Source organism: Schistocerca nitens, chromosome 5 (genome assembly GCF_023898315.1).
Source record: "Schistocerca nitens isolate TAMUIC-IGC-003100 chromosome 5, iqSchNite1.1, whole genome shotgun sequence".
Lineage (NCBI taxonomy): Eukaryota > Metazoa > Arthropoda > Insecta > Orthoptera > Acrididae > Schistocerca > Schistocerca nitens.
Genome location: NC_064618.1, coordinates 124,485,509 through 124,506,656, shown reverse-complemented (window position 1 = coordinate 124,506,656; position 21,148 = coordinate 124,485,509).

Genomic DNA, 21,148 nt, shown 5'->3' with positions numbered 1-21,148 from the left:
CCAAATCTAGGACAATCACCTGTTGTAGCGCATTGCTTGAACTGTGTTGAAATACCTGAGTTTCCATGACATCTGGGTGACGCCCTTCTGTTATAGTGGGAGTCAGTTGAAGTATGTGGGCCTCTTCCAATCTTAGAAGAGCTGAGGCTTGGGCAGTGCATTTGATACCCTCAATCTATAAAAAGTACTCGTATACCAGCCAATGATAGTGGAGACAATGAAATCGACATTGTCAAATGCGTATTGATAGTATGTTTCACTTGGGCCACGCTCGTCTGTGGGGTGGACAGTTGACAGCTGCAAATAAATAGCCGGCCGGGGTGGCCAAGCGGTTAAAGGCGCTACAGTCTGGAGCAACGTGACCGCTACGGTCGCAGCTTCGAATCCTGCCTCGGGCATGGATGTGTGTGATGCCCTTAGGTTAGTTAGGTTTAAGTAGTTCTAAGTTCTAGGGGACTGATGACCTTAGAAGTTAAGACCCATAGTGCTCAGAGCCATTTGAACCATTTGAAAATAAATATTCACTTAATAAATTAATTTAATTTAGTTTTATATCATATTAGAAAATATTTTCACTAGAAGCCCAGGTCTCTTTATTTATTCAAGATAAACATGAAAATGTAACTCTTAATCGCTTAATCGTCTCGCTCCTGTTACCACACACTCAATTCAGGATTTTTAATGTGTCATTACAGTCCCTTACCACTGAACAAAAAATTGCAACTGCACTTTGGAATACAGTACTGCAATGATTAAGCTTGACATGGGTTCTACAAATTCTTGGTTGGTTTTTGGTGGGATGCAGCACCAGATGTATATGCACAGGTCACATAATTCCTATCAGTTGTGGGCCAGTAGTTTTACGAGCTTTAGGGCATAGAGCTGGCATCCACTAATGTCCCAGGTCTCTGGGGACTTCATTTAGAATGGAAAACTATATACCTCAACTTAATACTCAAACATTTGAATTATACAGCACAGCCAGATTCAGCCCAGCGAGGCAAAAAGTGGTTGCATATGCTCTTAAGTTATGTTTATGTAAGTCTAATTGGCGACCATATTTCTCAAAATTTCCACCTCCTCCTTCCCTATTCCTCACTTCTCTAGTCCATTTGTGTCCGCCTCCGGTAGCTGCACGGACACGGTATCTCAGCGTGTTCGGTCAGAGAGCTGGGTGGCCTCTGTAATAAAAAACTGAGTGGAAGGATCAACAAACAAACTTTAACGGATGTCATGTGACGTCAGCAACGACGAAACACAACGATCAACAACGAACAAAACGAAGAAAAAAAGTGGTCAGCGCTACAGAATGGCAAATATAAGGGTCCGGGCTCGATTCCCGGCTGGGTCGGAGATTTTGTCCGCTCACGGACTGGGTGTTGTGTTGTCCTAATCATCATCATTTCATCCCCATCGATGCGCAAGTCGCCGAAGTGGCGTCAAATCGAAAGACTTGCACCAGGCGGGCGGTCTCCCCGACGGCAGGCCCTCGTCACACGACATTTTATTTTAGTCCATTTGCATGGGATATATTACTAAGATGTTTCCCCCATTACTCCAAAAGAGTCGCGAGTTACCCAACTCCTCTTCATGGCTTGGTCATTTAGGCCCCGTGTGTTGGTCAACCAGTACAAAAAGTCAGCAGCTCTTCTCTATACCAACTGAGTGATGTATAAATGTCATGGTGGGCGGCACCAGTGTTATTTGGTGCATAATTCCCAAATTTTTCTTGTAACCAATAGCTCGAACGTTTGCATTGCCTCTGCAACGTCTGAAACTTACATGCCTATTTAGAATTTCTGGCAATTTGTTGCACTTCTAGCCGATTTCCTTCAAGTATTCAAAACACCCAATTTGAACCTCATCATACAAATACACACACAGATTATTGTACATATGAGATTTTTAATGTTTAACACTAACCGCAGTGCATTGTTTAAGCAGATACACTTCTACACCGATATACCATGGTTTCATATTCAACTGTTATCACAGCGCATTATTGAAACAAGTACACTCTTACACTGATGTGCCATAGTTTCATTTTTAACAATCACCATAGCGCTTTACTCAAACAATAGATTATTCAGACCGCTGTTGTAAAAGATAGTTAACAATTACTGGCGTTTTATAACATTTTAGCGATGTTTTTGCGTATGTTATCATTATCTGTATGTTCTAAAACCTCGCATCACAGAAAAATGTACTTGTAAACTGTCGTATCGGCCGCCGCACAGCAGCCGTCAACTCGGCGCGGCGTGCTAAAACACGCGCGGCACATAGCGAATACCGCTGGCGCCGCACACGATGTCAACAACTGGCGCAAGTGAACGCGTCGTCGCGGGGTTAGCGGCAGCCTACACACCACTATCGATACGGATTACCCTGGCGGCGCTGCCCTTGCCATCAGAGCGAGCAATCGTATAAGGGCGCCATCTACCAACACTCTGATTGGCCGGACCCGCGTATTTAAGCGAGCTCCCTGAGCCCGTTTAACCAGTTCAATCTTCGCCGATGACTGTGTTACTACCCGGCTGCTGGATTCACGATGACCGAACGGTACTGTGGCCTCCCTGGCTGGAAACTTGCGACGAGTCGGTATCGACTGGTTAGCAGTGGTTTGGACTTCTATTCTCTACTAGTGACTGATTTCTCCTTGGCGCTACAGCTAGCGAAGTGTTGGGTAGTCGAACTTAAGTTTTGTTTGAGTGACAGAAGGTCAAATAAATTTGATTATCACGGAATATTTGTTGTGTTATAGTGCGGACATAACACAACAGAAATGTGCTTTGCACGCGTGGGTTCGTATCCCATCCTCGTCCCCATTTCTGTTGTGTTATGTCCGCACTATAACAACAAATATTCCGTGATAACCAAATTTATTTGACCTTCTGTCACTCAAAACGAAAGTTCGACTACACAACACTTCGCTGGCTGTAGCGCCAAGGAGAAATCAGTCACTAGTAGAGAATACAATTCCAAACCACTGCCAACCAGTCGATACCGACGCGTCGCAAGTTTCCAGCCAGGGAGGCCACAGTACCGTTCGGTCATCGTGAATCCAGCAGCCGGGTAGTAACACAATCATCGGCGAAATTTGAACTGGTTAAAGGGGCTCAGGGAGCTCGCTTAAATCCGCAGGTCCGGCCAATCAGAGTGTTGGTAGATGGCGCCCTTATACGGTTGCTCACTCTGGTGGCAAGGGCAGCGCCGCCAGGGTAATCCGTATCGATAGTGGTGTGTAGGCTGCCGCTAACCCCGCGACGACGCGTTCACTGGCGCCATTTGTTGACATCGTGTGCGGCGCCAGCGGTACTCGCTGTGTGCCGCGCGTGTTGTAGCACGCCGCGCCGAGTTGACGGCTGCTGTGCGGTGGCCGATACGACATAAACCATATAGCCGGCCGTTGTGGCAGAGCGGTTCTAGGCGCTTCAGTCCGGAACCGCGTGACCGCTACTGTCGCAGCTTCGAATCCTGCCTCGGGCATGGATGTGTGTGATGTCTTTAGGTTAGTTAGGTTTAAGTAGTTTTAAGTTCAAGGGGACTGATGACCTCAGATGTTAAGTCCCTTATTGCTCAGAGACATTTGAACTTTTTTTTTGTAACCCATATCGCTCACTGGTTGTCCACTGCTGTGTCTAGTACTAGGAATGCAATGGAAGAGCTATGAATTACGAGAAATGTCAGATCGAGTGTCGGATGTCATCGTCTCCACGATTGTGGCGCCTCTCCCAGTAGCTGATAGCGTCAATGCTGCCGCTGCAGCTGTTTCCTAGATAGCTGTCCATTCACATCCAAGGTGGATTTGCCACATTGGCCAATTCCCACTAACTTGCTAGCAGTGAATGCACCTGAAACAACAAAATAAAGGCCTTTCTCAATATGTGGCAGCAGTATGCTTCAATGGGTCTATAGACATTAGTCATTTTTCAGCAGTATGGTACTTACCTCTCCAAAAAGCACTATGCAAGGATGAAGACATGCGCAGCAAACAACTGCTGCAGGTTATAACAATCTTTTAATTGTTATGCTACCAGGAATGAGACATTAATATTGGCAGTCCATCACCATAACCTCCATGCTATCCCTAGGAAGGTTCCTCTAAGCACACTATGGCCAGAACTTTATAAAAAGGACATTACATTCGTGCAAAAATCACATTCATGGATTTGCTTCCTCATTAAAAGCTTTTATCTTAGTGATTACTTCGTACACTCTGCTCGGAATTTCGGTAGATATTTTAAATTTCGGCTATTCAGTTTGTTGCTGTAATCAGCACAAGTAAATATTGCCCACTGCACCTTTAACGCCATGCCAATTTGCAATATACAACGTTAATTTGCTTTCCGCTATGAACAAAGTGATATTAAAACAGAAACATTATCTGGTCAATCAATTGAGTGATCCCAAATTAGTTTTGTGTGATATTCATTTAATAAATATGTATTAACAGGGACATTATATCTTAGAAAATAATTTGTATGCTATATGCTACTCCCAAGAGAATGATACATTCCACACAGGCAACAGTACTTACAGGGACATCACAATGTGAAGAGTGGCAGCACTACAGAGATCTCAATATCGGCCACCACGTAAGCTCAGATACTATCACTCTACACCACTAATCTATCCCTGTCAACTAAGTACCAAATGAAACGAGATGTGTAACATAGCTTTCTGTCATGCCATTAACAGCATATCCTCCCATCAGTAGTGCGACATGTAGGAACTCACGTTACTTTTAATTATGCAATGCTTAGTATAGTATCCACATTATATCAGATTTCAACTAGGGTAAAGAATACCTCATCCGCATGGACACTGAACAAATGTGGACTTGTTTCCCATCGCTTGCATGATAGTGCACTTTGTGATCTGCATTATGAAACCTTCTAGTGTGTATTAATACTGGCTATGTCTCCAAATCAAAACACGGGCCATATTTTAAAAACAAAACCACGACTGAGAAGGTTGTAACATATACATAGGATTTGTGGCAGTTGACATTGTTCACACACGTCGATGCGAGACTTGATTTGACATCTACATATGCAGTACCCTGGGCTTGTTTCTCATCTCTCTGTTACAAATTCTATGCTACACAAACTGTAATATACTCGGAGATTCCGATCATGATGCAGTAGTACCAGTCCATTATTGAACCCATATCCTCTGTTTAAACACAGCCACCATACAGAGAGTAACACCGGTGTCATTCTCGTCCTTCCCACGTGGGCAATACGCATGCTTCTGGTGGTAGATATAGCTCCAATACAGATCCATCGCACAGTTGCTATATTCCATAAACACGTGGAAAAGAAGGATTACTTACATAACTTTGGTGCAACTGATAACACACAGCCATGTCAAAATTCTTATAACATGTAATTTTCAGGAAATAAGAGCTACACAGATGTATATATTATAACATTCTCACCAGATAGACGGGAAACATAAAAATAAATCTGTCGAATAAGTATTTTGTAACCTACCTTCTGCATGGATGGAATACAGTTCGTTAAAGTTACTCCAAATGAAAATAATCCTGACATATTCTACTTTACGCCGCTACATATGCTTAACCCTAGGTGTTGTATTTGTCTGTTACTCCCTCTGCCAACAGTGATATCATACAGCAGAAGACACCTTTTCTTGTGTATGTCCCGTATGTTATATTTATTTGCACTTAGTCTCTGTAGCAGTTATCGACCCTCTGAAATTCAGCGCTGACTTCTGGCATACCTGTCTTCTTATACACAACTGCATTGTCCATGAACAGCCTACAACTACATCTAAACACATGCTCCATAAGCCGCTGTATCGTGCCTGGCTGAGGGTACATCATAACCTACTCAACCTCCACTCCCACTAAAATCCTTAACCCTATGGGCTATCAGTACATAGCAGTTCCTGCAATCCTCTCAAGCACACTTTTCAGTGAGAACCAGGGTTCTGCATTCGTCCCTTCTCGAATAAATTTAATGGCATTTATATAGTCATGTACCCTTGATTAGGAAGGATTTTCACTGAACATGTACTGTGTGAAGAATGTGATTCAGTACTACACAGTAAAGAGCTAGCAAACACAATGTGTACAGTGCAGAAGTCAACAGGCGACTGTCAAATTAATCGACCACCCTCTTTGGGAATCGCCTTTAGATCAGGTCAAGAATGCGCTTCTGTGCAGGAGATAAGCTATTTTGCAAGTGCTCTATGTTCGAAGTTATTTATAGATCTGATGATTTCAAAACTGTAAGAATGACTTGCATAGTTCTACATACTAGGAAGGTCTTAAGTCAGTAAACAGATAGCTCAATACCCAATAAACTCGTACTTTTTCAGTAGTATGGAAGTGTATCAGCTACCTTTATAGGTCAAACAATTTTGCATCAACCCGGACGACGTTATTTATAGCCATCTGGTTACTTGAATGAAAATAGTATGCTGAGTTTCAGAAGATCTGTGTTCAATAGTCATATTGATTCTAGTTCCCCAAGAAAGTCATAATACGTGAGCGTGAGATGTGTTTCAGAATTTGGCAATAATATGACACCAGCCATATGACTCATAATGACATATATATGTCAGACGATCTCTCTTGAAAACCAGAATCATCTGTGTCATTTTCCAATCGTTTGGTACCTGTCGTTGTTCCTGTGACATAAACTGTTCCCAATCCTATGTTCCTACGGCTGGACCAGCCTTTTCCCTTGTTGATGGCTTTTAGATGATTTTCTACTTTGTGATCATTTTTATCATTAACTACCATTAATTTGTTCGTTCCACTTGGATTGTTACTCGCTAGTGCACTAAAACCGGTAACACATGATATAGTACTTCAGTTTCGCACATATTAATGATACCTGGTTATATAAAAACCACACTTAGTAGTGGTAGATTAGTGAAATGTTTGTCGTGGAAGACAATGTTAAGAAGAACTCTTAATGCACGAAACTACAAACTTTTCGCAGTTAATGCGATTCTTGGTATACCATAGTCACCTCAGTGTTATAAAAATTAATTAAAAATATCGTATTGAGCAAGAGAGCCCCATTGTCTATCATGAGAAACATAAATGAGAGTAACGAGGATCCAGATCAGTACTAGCTTTGTACATCAATCTGCTTTCTTTTCAGATGAAGCCAGTAACGGAAGTAACCGAGCAGCTCCTGTTGGCTGGGAAACCGTTCTACTTCGCATGCAAGTTATTTGGCCTCATGCCGTTTACTATTGACGCCCATACAGCAACCCTGAAGAAGTCGCAGTCGGATATTATCTACGCTAACCTTGCCAGTTCACTGCAGTTTTTTTGTGCCTGTGGTTCATCATATTTTGCGTCACACATAAGTTCGACGTCTTCTACAGTAGAAGTTCTTATAATAATAGTAGTTCTTCAGTACTCATTCTTGTCCTTTAGTGTCGTTATTGCTGACAGATTCTGGAACACAAGTAAATATAGCGAATTACTTTCCTTGTTAACGGCGTGTGATGAACGTCTGGCTCCGAACATAGGACGAACAAATACATCCCCGGAAAGATTTGTGAAGGTGCAGTTATCTATAGCACTTCTTGGTTGCTGCTTGATTTTTATCGTCCTGTCGACTGTAGATTCTACTCTGGATGAGAAACTGATTACAACATTCGGTATGAGCAATTTAACAACGGTTGTATTGGCACTCATACGATTCGCAAACCTACAGCTGGTTGTCAAGAACAGACTGTCATTGTTGAACGTTTGTCTTATGAATATTATACACAGAGCAGAAGGTAAGAAGAAGTACTCAGACAAGTGTTTGGCAAGGAACAGGGGCGATCTGTGCACACCATACTCTGTGCGAACCCTTAGTCGAGCGTATGTGGCACTGTGTGAGTTGTCGAACGTGGTGGCATCTGTTCATCAGACTTTCGTGATACTTTACCTCGCAGCATTAGCGTCAATAGTTGTGGCAATGATTTACTTTATTACAATACAACCAGAGTTCTTCGGCATTAAAGATTCTAACAGCTTATGGTATATGTGGTTCTTCGTACTTTGCAACACAAGTACAATGGCAATATTCATAGTACCTACTCAGTTTGTGTCTTCAGAGGCAGACCGCACAGTGAGGCTGTGCTCGCAGTTGCTGCTGGGAAGGAGGGGTGGGGTGGACGACACCCAGCCAGAACTGCGGCTGCTGGCGCAGCAGGTGTCCGCTGCTCGACCCACGACCAGCCTGCTGGGGGTGCTCACTCTCGATCTGGGAGTCGTCTCCGGCTTCATTTCCGTCGTGACGACCTACAGCACCCTGCTTCTCACATTTTTCAGGTATGACTACAGTGTACGTAATCTGTGTACTGATTTGAAATTCAGTTCCACTGAAGCACGAAACAGTCCGCGCTCGCAGGAAACTCGTCCATTTACACTTCTGATTCGCGCGACAGATTTATCTGCTCAGGTCGAGTTTACAATTGTAACATCATGAAGGCAGCGTGTAATAATTTGCATAGACGTAGAGAATTTTCGAGTCCACGCCTTATTTATATCATCCTGTTTCCACACTGCTGTATAAGTAACGAATCTACACTACTGACCATTAAAATTGTAACACCAAGAAGAAATGCAGATGATAAACTGGTATTCATTGGACAAATATATTATACTAGAACTGACATGTGATTACAATTTCACGCAATTTGGGTGCATAGATCCTGAGAAATCAGTACCCATAACAACCACATTTGGCCGTAATAACAGCCTTGATACGCCTGGGCATTGAGTCAAACAGAGCTTGGATGGCGTGTACAGGTACAGCTGCCCATGCAGCTTCAACACGATACCACAGTTCATCAAGAGCCGTGGCTGGCGTATAGTGACGAGCCAGTTGCTCGCCCACCATTGACTAGACGTTTTCAATTGGTGAGAGATTCGGAGAATGTGCTGGCCAAGACAGCAGTCCAAGATTTTCTGTATCCAGAAAGGCTCGTACAGGACCTGCAGCATGCGGTCGTGCATTATCCTGCTGAAATGTAGGGTTTCGCAGGGATCGAATGAAGGGTAGAGCCACTGGACGTAACATATCTGAAATGTAACGACCACTGTTCAAAGTGCCGTCAATGCGAACAAGAGGTGACCGAGACGTGTAACCAATTGCATCCCATACCATCACGCCGGGTGATACGCCAGTATGGCGATAACGAATACACGCCTCCAATGTGGGTTCACCGCGATGTCGCCAAACACGGATGCGACCATCATGATGCTGTAAACAGAACCTGGATACATCTGAGAAAATGACGTTTTGCCATTCGTTCACCCAGGTTCGTCGTCGAGTACCCCATCGTAGGCGCTCCTGTCTGTGATGCAGCGTCAAGGGTAACGGCAGCCGTGGTCTCCAAGATGATAGTCCATGCTGCGGCAAACGTCGTCCAACTTTTCGTGCAGATGGTTGTTGTCTTGCGAACGTCCCCATCTGTTGCCTCAGGGATCGAGACGTGGCTGCACGATCCGTTACAGCCATGCGGATAAGATGCCTTTCATCTCGACTGCTAGCGATACGAGGCCGTTGGGATCCAGCACGGCGTTCCGTATTACCCTCCTGAACCCACCAATTCCATATTTGGCTAACAGTCATTGGATCTCGACTAACGCGAGCGGCAATGTCGCGATACGATAAAACGCAATCGCGATGGGCTATAATCGGATCTTTATCAAAGTCGGAAACGTGATGGTACGCATTTCTTCTCCTTACACAAGGCATCACAATAACGTTTCACCAGGCAACGCCGGTCAATTGCTGTTTGTGTATGAGAAATCGGTTGGAAAGTTTCCTCGTGTTAGCACGTTGTAGGTGTCGCCACCGGCGCCAACCTTGTGTGAATGCTCTGAAAAGCTAATCATTTGCATATCACAGCATCTTCTTCCTGTCGGTTAAATTTCGCTTCTGTAGCACATCATCTTCGTGGTGCAGCAATTTTAATGGCCAGTAGTGTATTAATAGAACACTCAGTCGCCGCCATAACGCGCTGGCGTATGTATCGCGCCTATAGATGGCGTCGTATTATCTACAACAGAATTTTAGATGTCGAGACGGTGTATAATATGAATGTTGATGCTGATAAAGTAATTGACTTTTTGCATGGTCTGACAGTTTTTCGTGGTGGACCTTCTGCCTTTGCTTTGACAGGTGTCCAAATGGTTCTGGGACAAGTTTTGTTAACTGCTGGTATTGTTTGTGTTGATTCAGCACTACAGGAATGGCGAGCTTCCCTCCACATGATTGCGCGATCAGGCATACTAGATGAATGGATCAACAAATGATCAGGATTTCAGCACAGTTATACAAACAGGTAGGAATCCTGCCATGTGCATTCCGCACTTAGTAGTTTTTGCAATCAGAAATTGAATCTGAAAGGTCGTTGTACTGAGTAGGTCGCGTTATGGCTAATGTAACTAGGAGTAACGGCTACCGGCACCCTCAGGAACTCGATGGTGGCTGTATCGTGCCCTACCAAGAAGAAATATTTTTGTTCTGTGATACTGCTGCTCACGTTGGTTGAGCATCTACGAAAGCCATGTGAATATGGAACTGAAGGGTTGAGCAGGAACATAATAGCATGTAGCATCTCAGCTCTCCGGTACTACTGCCACTTGAGAGTAGAGACTTGCAAAATAAATATCATGATTGCACGTTATATTACAGTAAATGGCAGAAACAACTCTTTGGTAGCACAAATAATTACACTACTGGCCATTAAAATTGCTACACCACGAAGATGACGTGCTACGGACGCGAAATTTAACCGACAGGAAGAAGATGCTGTGATACGCAAATAATTCGCTTTTCAGAGCATTCACACAAGGTTGGCGCCGGTGGCGACACCTACAACGTGCTTTCATGAGGAAAGATTCCAACCGATTTCTCATACACAAACAGCAGTTGACCGGCGTTGCCTGGTGAGACGTTGTTGCGATGCCTATTGTAAGGAGGAGAAATGCGTACCATCCCCTTTCCGACTTTGATAAAGGTCGGATACTAGCCAATCGCGATTGTGGTTTAACGTATCGCGACATTGCTGCTCGCGTTGGTCGAGATCCAATGACGGTTGGCAGAATATGGAATCGGTGGGTTCAGGAGGGTAATACGGAACGCCGTGCTGGATCCCAACGCCCTCGTATCACTAGCAGTAGAGATGACAGGCATCTTATCCGCATGGCTGTAGCGGATCGTGCAGCCACGTCTCGATCCCTGAGTCAAAAGATGGGGACGTTTGCAAGACAACAACCATCTGCACGAAAAGTCGGACGACGTTTGCCGCAGCATGGACTATCAGTCGGAGACCACGGCTACGGTTACCCTTGACGCTGCATCACAGACAGGAGCACCTGCGATAGTGTACTCAACGACCAACCTGGGTGCACGAATGGCAAAACGCCACTTTTTCGGATGAATCCAGGTTCTGTTTACAGCATCATGATGGTCGCATCCGTATTTGGCGACATCGCGGTGAATCCACATTGGAAGCGTGTATTCGTCTTCGCCATACTGGCGTATCACCCGGCGTGATGGTATGGGGTGCAATTGGTTACACGTCTCGGTCACCTCTTGTTCGCATTGACGGCACTTTGAACAGTGGACGTTACATTTCAGATATGTTACGACCAGTGGCTCTCCCTTCATTCGATCCCTGCGAAACCCTACATTTCAGCAAGATAATGCACGACCGCATGCTGCAGGTCCTGTACGAGCCTTTCTGGATACAGAAAATCTTGGACTGCTGTCTTGGCCAGCACATTCCCCGAATCTCTCACCAATTGAAAACGTCTGGTCAATGGTGGCCGAGCAACTGGCTCGTCACAATACGCCAGCCACTGGTCATGATGAACTGTGGTATCGTGTTGAAGCTGCATGGGCAGCTGTACCTGTACACGCCATCCAAGCTCTGTTTGACCCAATGCCCAGGCGTATCAAGGCTGTTATTACGGCCAAATGTGGTTGTTATGGGTACTGATTTCTCAGGATCTATGTATCCAAATTGCGTGGAAATGTTATCACATATCAGTTCTAGTATAATATATTTGTCCAATGAATACCAGTTTATCATCTGCATTTCTTCTTGTTTTAGCAATTTTAATGGGCAGTTGTGTATGTCATTAGCAGAAACACTTGGATAAAAGAGGAAATTAAATCGATTTACAACGAGAAATTCATCCTAATCAGATTGTTAAATGATGCACATCTTGAATTATGTGCGTTTATTATGGATCCAAGGGAGATGATCAACATAATATATAGAAAAATAAACATAAACGAAAAATGCAAAGTACACAGAACAAACACGAACTGAAATTTAAACTCTCAGTAACAAAAATAGCCAGAAAGAAAAAGACAAAAAATTACAACACACTTACCAGCACAAGTTCCACCCAAAACTGATAAATCTCACAGATAACAAATAACAGAGACAGAAAGAGAGCTATTAGAAAAAGGACTTTAACGCAACATCAGTACAAAGACAGACAACCACTGCACATAAAAACTCATTGTAGTAACTGAAATAATTCTGACAGAGGAACAAGATAATAACACTGTAAATGGGCTAACATGAGAACTAGTGAAGAAAGAAAGAAGGAATATAATCACCAAGAAAGAGAAAAGTGGGAAACTTAAAACAAAAAACAACAGTACTAAGAAATTAAGAAAAACTGCTCTCAAATAACATCATATTCACAACAGATAATAAAGTGAACAGCACAGTACTGATCAATAAAAAACAATACACAGAAAAAAAACCAGAGATTTCATATCCTCTAGCGATATAATGAAACTGAAATGTGACCCAACAGCACAGTTCGAAAATCACACAAAGAAACCTGAAAGACATCAAATATATAATCACAGATAAACAAAAACCACACATCACAGAGAAGAACCTAAGAGCCCAAACACTCAGAACCAAAGTTAACCAACCGCTTATTTCTGTGACGCCTGTCATTAATCTCATGAATTCACGAGTATACTAGATGGCAAAACACATGAACAAAATCATAATGCAACACTATGACACGAAGATCCATGGAACAAGGAAAAACACAAATAAAAATCAATCCACACATACTGAATACAAAAGAAAGAAGATAGATAAACACACAGTGATATGTGGCACACTACACACTTAACACACACACTTTCAACAGACATTGAAAATTGCATGTGAAGTACTGTAGTGAATTTTGTTGAAGAAGCGCCGAGAATAGATCCCCTACAGTGTGGTGAAGTAAGAACATCTCCAGAATCACACAGATGAACAATGGAAACCGTAAATAACACCAAACAAGAGTTTAACCTCACAATACTTGGGTTGCAAAATTTTCTCATCCGAAAACAATAGAATAACATGAGAAACGTAAAATAGTAACATACTTGCTACTGCTACATAATGAATTTATTATATATATATATATATATATATATATATATATATATATATATATACATATATATATAATTAATTCATTATGAAAATATACAGGGTGTTTAAAAAATGACCGGTATATTTGAAACGGCAATAAAAACTAAACGAGCAGCGATAGAAATACACCGTTTGTTGCAATATGCTTGGGACAACAGTACATTTTCAGGCAGACAAACTTTCGAAATTACAGTAGTTACAATTTTCAACAACAGATGGCGCTGCGGTCTGGGAAACTCTATAGTTCGATATTTTCCACATATCCACCATGCGTAGCAATAATATGGCGTAGTCTCTGAATGAAATTACCCGAAACCTTTGACAACGTGTCTGGCGGAATGGCTTCACATGCAGATGAGATGTACTGCTTCAGCTGTTCAATTGTTTCTGGATTCTGGCGGTACACCTGGTCTTTCAAGTGTCCCCACAGAAAGAAGTCACAGGGGTTCATGTCTGGCGAATAGGGAGGCCAATCCACGCCGCCTCCTGTATGTTTCGGATAGCCCAAAGCAATCACACGATCATCGAAATATTCATTCAGTAAAATTAAAGACGTCGGCCGTGCGATGTGGCCGGGCACCATCTTGCATAAACCACGAGGTGTTCGCAGTGTCGTCTAAGGCAGTTTGTACCGCCACAAATTCACGAATAATGTCCAGATAGCGTGATGCAGTAATCGTTTCGGATCTGAAAAATGGGCCAATGATTCCTTTGGAAGAAATGGCGGCCCAGACCAGTACTTTTTGAGGATGCAGGGACGATGGGACTGCAACATGGGGCTTTTCGGTTCCCCATATGCGCCAGTTCTGTTTATTGACGAAGCCGTCCAGGTAAAAATAAGCTTCGTCAGTAAACCAAATGCTGCCCACATGCATATCGCCGTCATCAATCCTGTGCACTATATCGTTAGCGAATGTCTCTCGTGCAGCAATGGTAGCGGCGCTGAGGAGTTGCCACGTTTGAATTTTGTATGGATAGAGGTGTAAACTCTGGCGCATGAGACGATACGTGGACGTTGGCGTCATTTGTACCGCAGCCTGCAACACAGCGAACGGAAACCCGAGGCCGCTGTTGGATCACCTGCAGCACTAGCTGCGCGTTGCCCTCTGTGGTTGCCGTACGCGGTCGCCCTACCTTTCCAGCACGTTCATCCGTCACGTTCCCAGTCCGGTGAAATTTTTCAAACAGATCCTTTATTGTATCGCTTTTCGGTCCTTTGGTTACATTAAACCTCCGTTGAAAACTTCGTCTTGTTGCAACAACACTGTGTTCTAGGCGGTGGAATTCCAACACCAGAAAAATCCTCTGTTCTAAGGAATAAACCATGTTGTCTACAGCACACGTGCACGTTGTGAACAGCACACGCTTACAGCAGAAAGATGACGTACAGAATGGCACACCCACAGACTGCGTTGTCTTCTACATCTTTCACATCACTTGCAGCGCCATCTGTTGTTGAAAATTGTAACTACTGTAATTTCGAAAGTTTGTCCGCCTGAAAATGTACTGTTGTCCCAAGCATATTGCAACAAACGGTGTATTTCTATCGCTGCTCGTTTAGGTTTTATTTCCGTTTCAAATATACCGGTCATTTTTGAAACACCAAACTTGTATTACAGGCCACTGAAGCTGCTTCATACACAAAATAAGCGAAACACGTATGTCAAAAAACAAAGTGCTCTTCATTTAGTTGCAAAGAAAGAACGTCCCCCCGTGAACAGACATGTAGTTCAATAGACCATGAAGGGTCCTATAGCCACGCCAAGTGCCCTGAGGCAGTAAGTGGGCAAGTTTACAGCAATACAAGTATCCACACAGAGGGTGCAAGGAGGTCTGTAGCACCACAAACTGACAGCACAGAGACCATTGATGCCGGTTCCTTTGGTATGGCAACATAAAGAGGATCGCTCAATTGAAGTGGTGCATCCTACGACCACACTAGGCACAACGGTGTCACCACGTCATCTTTTCAGACGAGTCCCAGTCTCCCATACAGCATCACGGTGGACCCATCTCGGTGTGGAGGTATCTAACAGAACGCACGGTACCAGCAAGTATTTTTTAGCAGTATGATACCAGACTACATGTTGCACTTGCTGTCCTGAAAACATCGATACACAAGCTGTTGAATTATTGTTCCTGCCTGCACGTCCTCCATATCTGACACTGAAAACATCTGGTCGTAGATCGTTGACATACTGGCTCACCGCAACAACTGATGTTCTGCGACTCAGAGCTGAAACAGCGTGGAATCACAAGCGTGTATCTTTCATCCAAGTTCATTTCAAAAGCGCTTTTTGTCTTCCGAGGTGGCAGCTACGTGTAATGCATTTTGCACACTTGTACACGCAAATCACAAACAAATGTATTCTTCCAACTGTACTATGTACGTGCAACATGTAAAATGCTATTTGATAGCCTTCCAGTCTCAGCAATTTTAATTTCCAGCTATGTAAATATATGTCAAAGACCTCTTAATGTGCTGGCACCACTAGTGCTAATTCACCATTCACTTGGTACAACCAACGAATAAATTTATTCCAGATAAAATTCATTAGAAAATCGGTACTTAATCTTCGTTTACTAGCTATTGAGAAACAAACCTCAGTGGTATACAGATTGGTCATGTTAAAGATAAATTCGTTTCCCAAAACAACTTTAGTTAGTTCTTTCCACTCCCAGTTACGACTGTCTGCACGATGCCAACTTAATACACTTTTTGAAAGATTTCCTGTTCAGCTACATAGTTTCATTTCTAGGTCTTACTATTGTGTTTTACGTTCCCCTTCAACATAATAGTTTACTGTTTTGGAACCTACATAATATATCAAAACTGGAGAGTGTGACACATATCCAAAGCCATTCTTACCTTCGACAGTATACCGAACAGAGACGGAGCCCAGAAATACGAGACATATACCTCAGAGTACCACGAGTGACTGACCCCTATGAGTTTTCCATGTCACTGTCAGCTGACACATGACGATGGGTGTAAAGCTAAATCCGGTTTGCAATGCAAATTAAGTAAAGTGTGATTGGTACAATTAATTTAGTGATATATCTACTTCTACATCCACATCCATACTCCGCAAGCCACCTGACGGTGAGTGGTGGAGGGTACCTTGAGTACCTCTATTGGTTCTCCCTTCTATTCCAGTCTACAATGAAAGAAGGATTGTCGGTATACCTCTGTGTAATCTCTCTGATTTTATCCTCATGGTCTCTTCGCGAGATATACGTAGGAGGGAGCAATACACTGCTTGACTCGTCGGTGAAGGTATGTTCTCGAAACTTCAACAAAAGCCCGTACCGAGCTACTGAGCGTCTCTACTGCAGAGTCTTCCACTGGAGTTTATCTATCATCTCCGTAACGCTTTCGCGATTACTAAATGATCCTGTAACGAAGCGCGCTGCTCTCCGTTGGATCTTCTCTATCTCTTCTATCAAGCCTATCTGGTACGGATCCCACACTGGTGAGCAATATTCAAGCAGTGGGCAAACAAGTGTACTGTAACCTACTTTCTTTGTTTTCGGATTGCATTTCCTTAGGATTCTTCCAATGAATCACAGTGTGGCATCTGGTTTACCGACGATCAACTTTATATGATCATTCCATTTTAAATCACTCCTAATGCTTACTACCAGATAATTTATGGAATTAATTGCTTCCAGTTGCTGACCTGCTATACCGTAGCTAAATGATGAAGGATCTCTCTTTCTATGCATTCGCAGCACATTACACTTGTCTACATTGAGATTCAATTGCCATTCCCTGCACCATGCGTCAATTCGTTGCACATCCTCCTGCATTTCAGTATAATTTTTCATTGTTACAGCCTCTCGATGGACCACAGCATCATCCGCAAAATGCCTCAGTAAACTTCCGATGTTATCCTCAAGGTATAAACCAACCTCCAGTACCCATATTAAAGTTTGCTACCTGGCACATCCTAGACTACAGTTAAGCTCGTCTGTATTCCTTCATAATTAGTACCCACTAAAAGAAAACTCCATCCGAATAGGGTTTGGAAATCTCCACTGGACTGACTGACCGCCATATCATCACTAGTCGACTGGTGTCCTGGGGTGGAGATTTGGAGAGCCGTGGGGTCATCACACCGCTGCTCTGTCAACTCTCATTTTTTTTTTCGTATGTCCATCCACTATTTCGGACGGATGATGGGACAATGGCATATCAGTATATGCGAATTAGTGGTAACCACTTGAGCTAAGTGTTTCAATCTTTTTAATCAAATGCAAAAAACCAGTCACGTGCCTAAATGTTCAAAATGGTTCTGAGCACTGTGGGACTTAACATCTGATGTAATCAGTCCCCTGGACTTAGAACTACATAAACCTAACTTACGTAAGGACATCACACACATCCATGCCCGAGGCAGGATTCGAACCGGCGACCGTAGCAGTCGCGTGGTACCGGAGTGAAGGGCCTAGAACCGCTCGAACACCGCTGCCGGCTGTGGCTAAATGTGTTACCATTAATTCCCAGTTATCTGTCTTCGGGACCTGGAGCCACTAATACTGGGTTATGTATCTCGTCAATTGGCATCACGAGGCTGAATGCCCCCCTGGTAGGTCAACAGCGAATGGAGGCCTGGGTGGTCACCCATTCAAGTGCCAGTCTTGCCCAGCAGAGCTTAACTTCTATGATCTGACAGCGAGAGGTGTATCCATGGAGGCACGACCATCGACATTAATATACTCTGTTGCCTATTAAAGTTGGCAGTCCAGGAAGACAGCAAATAGCAAAATGTTTCTTAATGTGGGCATACAGTACAGTACAAAGACTACATCTGGGAGTTTACAGGCTTAACCTAGTACATAAATATGCCATCTCTGGCAGCAATCATGGTCATAGCTCACACGGTCATCAAGTTAAACTAAGCCTGGAAGAAAGATATGGCAGTGTTCTTCCACGCTGCTTCAACTCTGTACCAGTGTTCATGCATCCTAGTGGTCTCTGGGGGTTTCTCGTGACAGTCTCCCAGCAACTAATGACCAAAACCTCTTCAATGTGCATCTGATACGAAGAACTGGCTGGTGAAGGGAACTTTCGAATACGTACTGTGTCAAGACAGTACAACACGAGCAACATGCAGTCTGACGTTATCTTATTAGAAGATAGTGTGAAATGAAGTTAGGGTATGGCTGCCGGCCTTAAAAATTAAAAATTTCTTTCGAAATAACCTGTTACGCAAACCAGAGGCGATCGTGTTGTGTAGCCAATGGCACCCAATATTATCACGCCAATTTATGTGCCTGTAAGGCAGTGGTGAATGAAACCTGGCGATGCTCGTCCTCCTCGGTACTTTCACATACGTGTACGCCCATCGCGATGCTGTACTCAGAACCGGTGCACGTCTGAAAAGGCGACGTAAAGCCACTCCTGCATGCAGAGTTGTCATTTGGCTCACCACTGATGTCACGTGAAGGAAAAAGGCAAGAATTGTCACCCTGCTGATAGCTGCACTCATTCTCGTACTGTCCATGTGGATATTAGTCTTGCTGCAATCAAGCTGATTTCCTGACTAAGGGTACATAACATGGCTGTGTAACCCTATACAGCCGAGCGAAGAGCACGTCAGTCATCTCGTGTGCTAGTGACTTGGTGTTGTTCAGTCCTTCCCTGTCCTTGGTTGTGGCTCGCCTGAACACTTCGATTCTATATTCACACGAAAGTCATGAGATACCAAACAGTCTGAACATGGACGTCACGGGAATATAAACCACAGTTTCGAGAGGGCACGATCCTGCCACTTCCTTACGAGAGGCATGAAGCGTATTTCCTACACTTCTCTCACTTTTGAATGAGAAACACTCTGTGTAATATTTCCCTACAAAAGGTGTCTCTAACCTTTTGGGTCGATTTGAAGCAGGTGATAGAGGGTCGACATCCGATTATATTGACATAGGAAACCTATGGTCGGAAATGGATGTTTATTGTATTATGGACATACACAACGTTCACTATACAACAACAATGTAGCTCATAGTGATTTGAAAGTGGCGACCGCCATTCTCGGTACATGCATGGCAACGGCGCATGAAGATCTGCTGCACTCTCTGTAAGATACCTGGTGTCTGTAGTACCAGAAGGTAGGCAGGTTGGACGCTAGCAAGCAGGTCTTCATCTGTTCCTACGGGGTTTTCATATATCAGCGTCTTGACGTAAACTCAGGAGAAAAAAGTCCAGAGATGTGAGAACCAGCGATCGAACAGGACCTCCACTTCCAATCCCACGAGGAGAGTGCATGTTAGTCAAGTGCTCGTGGACATTAATATCGAACTGGGCTGGGGCACAGTTGTGTTGAAACCACATCCTTTTGCAGCCAACAAGAGGTACAAATGGCTGTAAGGACTATGGGACTAAGCATCTGAGGTCATCTGTGCCCTAGAACTTAGAACTACTTAAACCTAACTAGCCTAAGGACATCACACACATCCATGCCCGAGGCAGGATTCGAACCTGCGAGCGCAGCGGTCGCGCGGTTCCGGACTGAAGCGCCTAGAACCACTCGGTCACACCGGCCGGCCAACAAGGGGTACAGTCTCCAGGGACTATGGCAGCACATCCCGCAGGAACAGCAGGTAAAGTGGGCAAGTCAAATATGGAGGCAGCAAATAAGGTACGATTAGGTAATCTGGGACAATTTCCGTCCGAAATTTGACAAAGAACCGTTGTTGGTGGGTGGTGTGGAGACGTGGCTGTTGCGGCAGTTAAACACAGTATCACAGGCATATGAGGCAACAGGCGTGAACAATATTAACTGAACGAAGTTCAGCACTACAGCACCATGTTTGACAGAAGTAAACGCATTGGCCAAAACGCATTGTTCGCAGTGCTTGCACACTTTCTTCATGAAAGGGGAGTAATATCTGTTCCATCATTACTCTCCACACTGTGCCCTTCGAAGTGTGCGTTCCACAGGCGAACTGGCGGGTGCTTATTGCTGGGTGGTCGGTGCACGATCTATCACAGTTTCCTTAAAGTCTGATTTTCGGACGTGTCTTTGGGGGGAACCATATCCGGCTCTCTGTGGCGTGGGAGACTCCATCTCTCGTTAGTTAGTATCCACTGAGATAAACTTCTTCCAGTAAGGATGACGCCCTTTGGGATCACGTGACATGTGGATCACGTGAAACATGTGCTTCGAGCTATGATGTGTATAGAACACCTGTTCAGTGGTCAGGGATGTGCACAATATAGCACCCATAGCATGTTGCAATGTACAACCGACACCTGGGATCTTTGTGAGGGTGCAGCAGATCTGCATGCGTGATTGCAATACAGGCATTGAGATGGAGGTCGTCGCTTTGAATAATTACTATGAGGTATATTGCCTATCAGTATACGCTGTGTATGTCCGTAACACAATAAATATGCATTTCCGACGACCAGTTCCCTATCTCTTTTTTCATCAGTTGTGGTCCCCCTGTTACCGGTGTTTCAATTTGACCCTAAGTGTTTGAGACAACATATATGCGGAATATGGACGATATTAGTCACATTTACATTTCTGGTTTCCCTAATACACAAATCAGTTGCATATCCAACTGTGTAGTGCATTTCTGTTAGCAAGTATGTTACATGCCTTTTCGTGTGTTATAATACCAATGGAAAGCAGTGTGTTTAAAGGTAATACTCAGAAGTGGTATAAACACCGACATATAAGTAAGG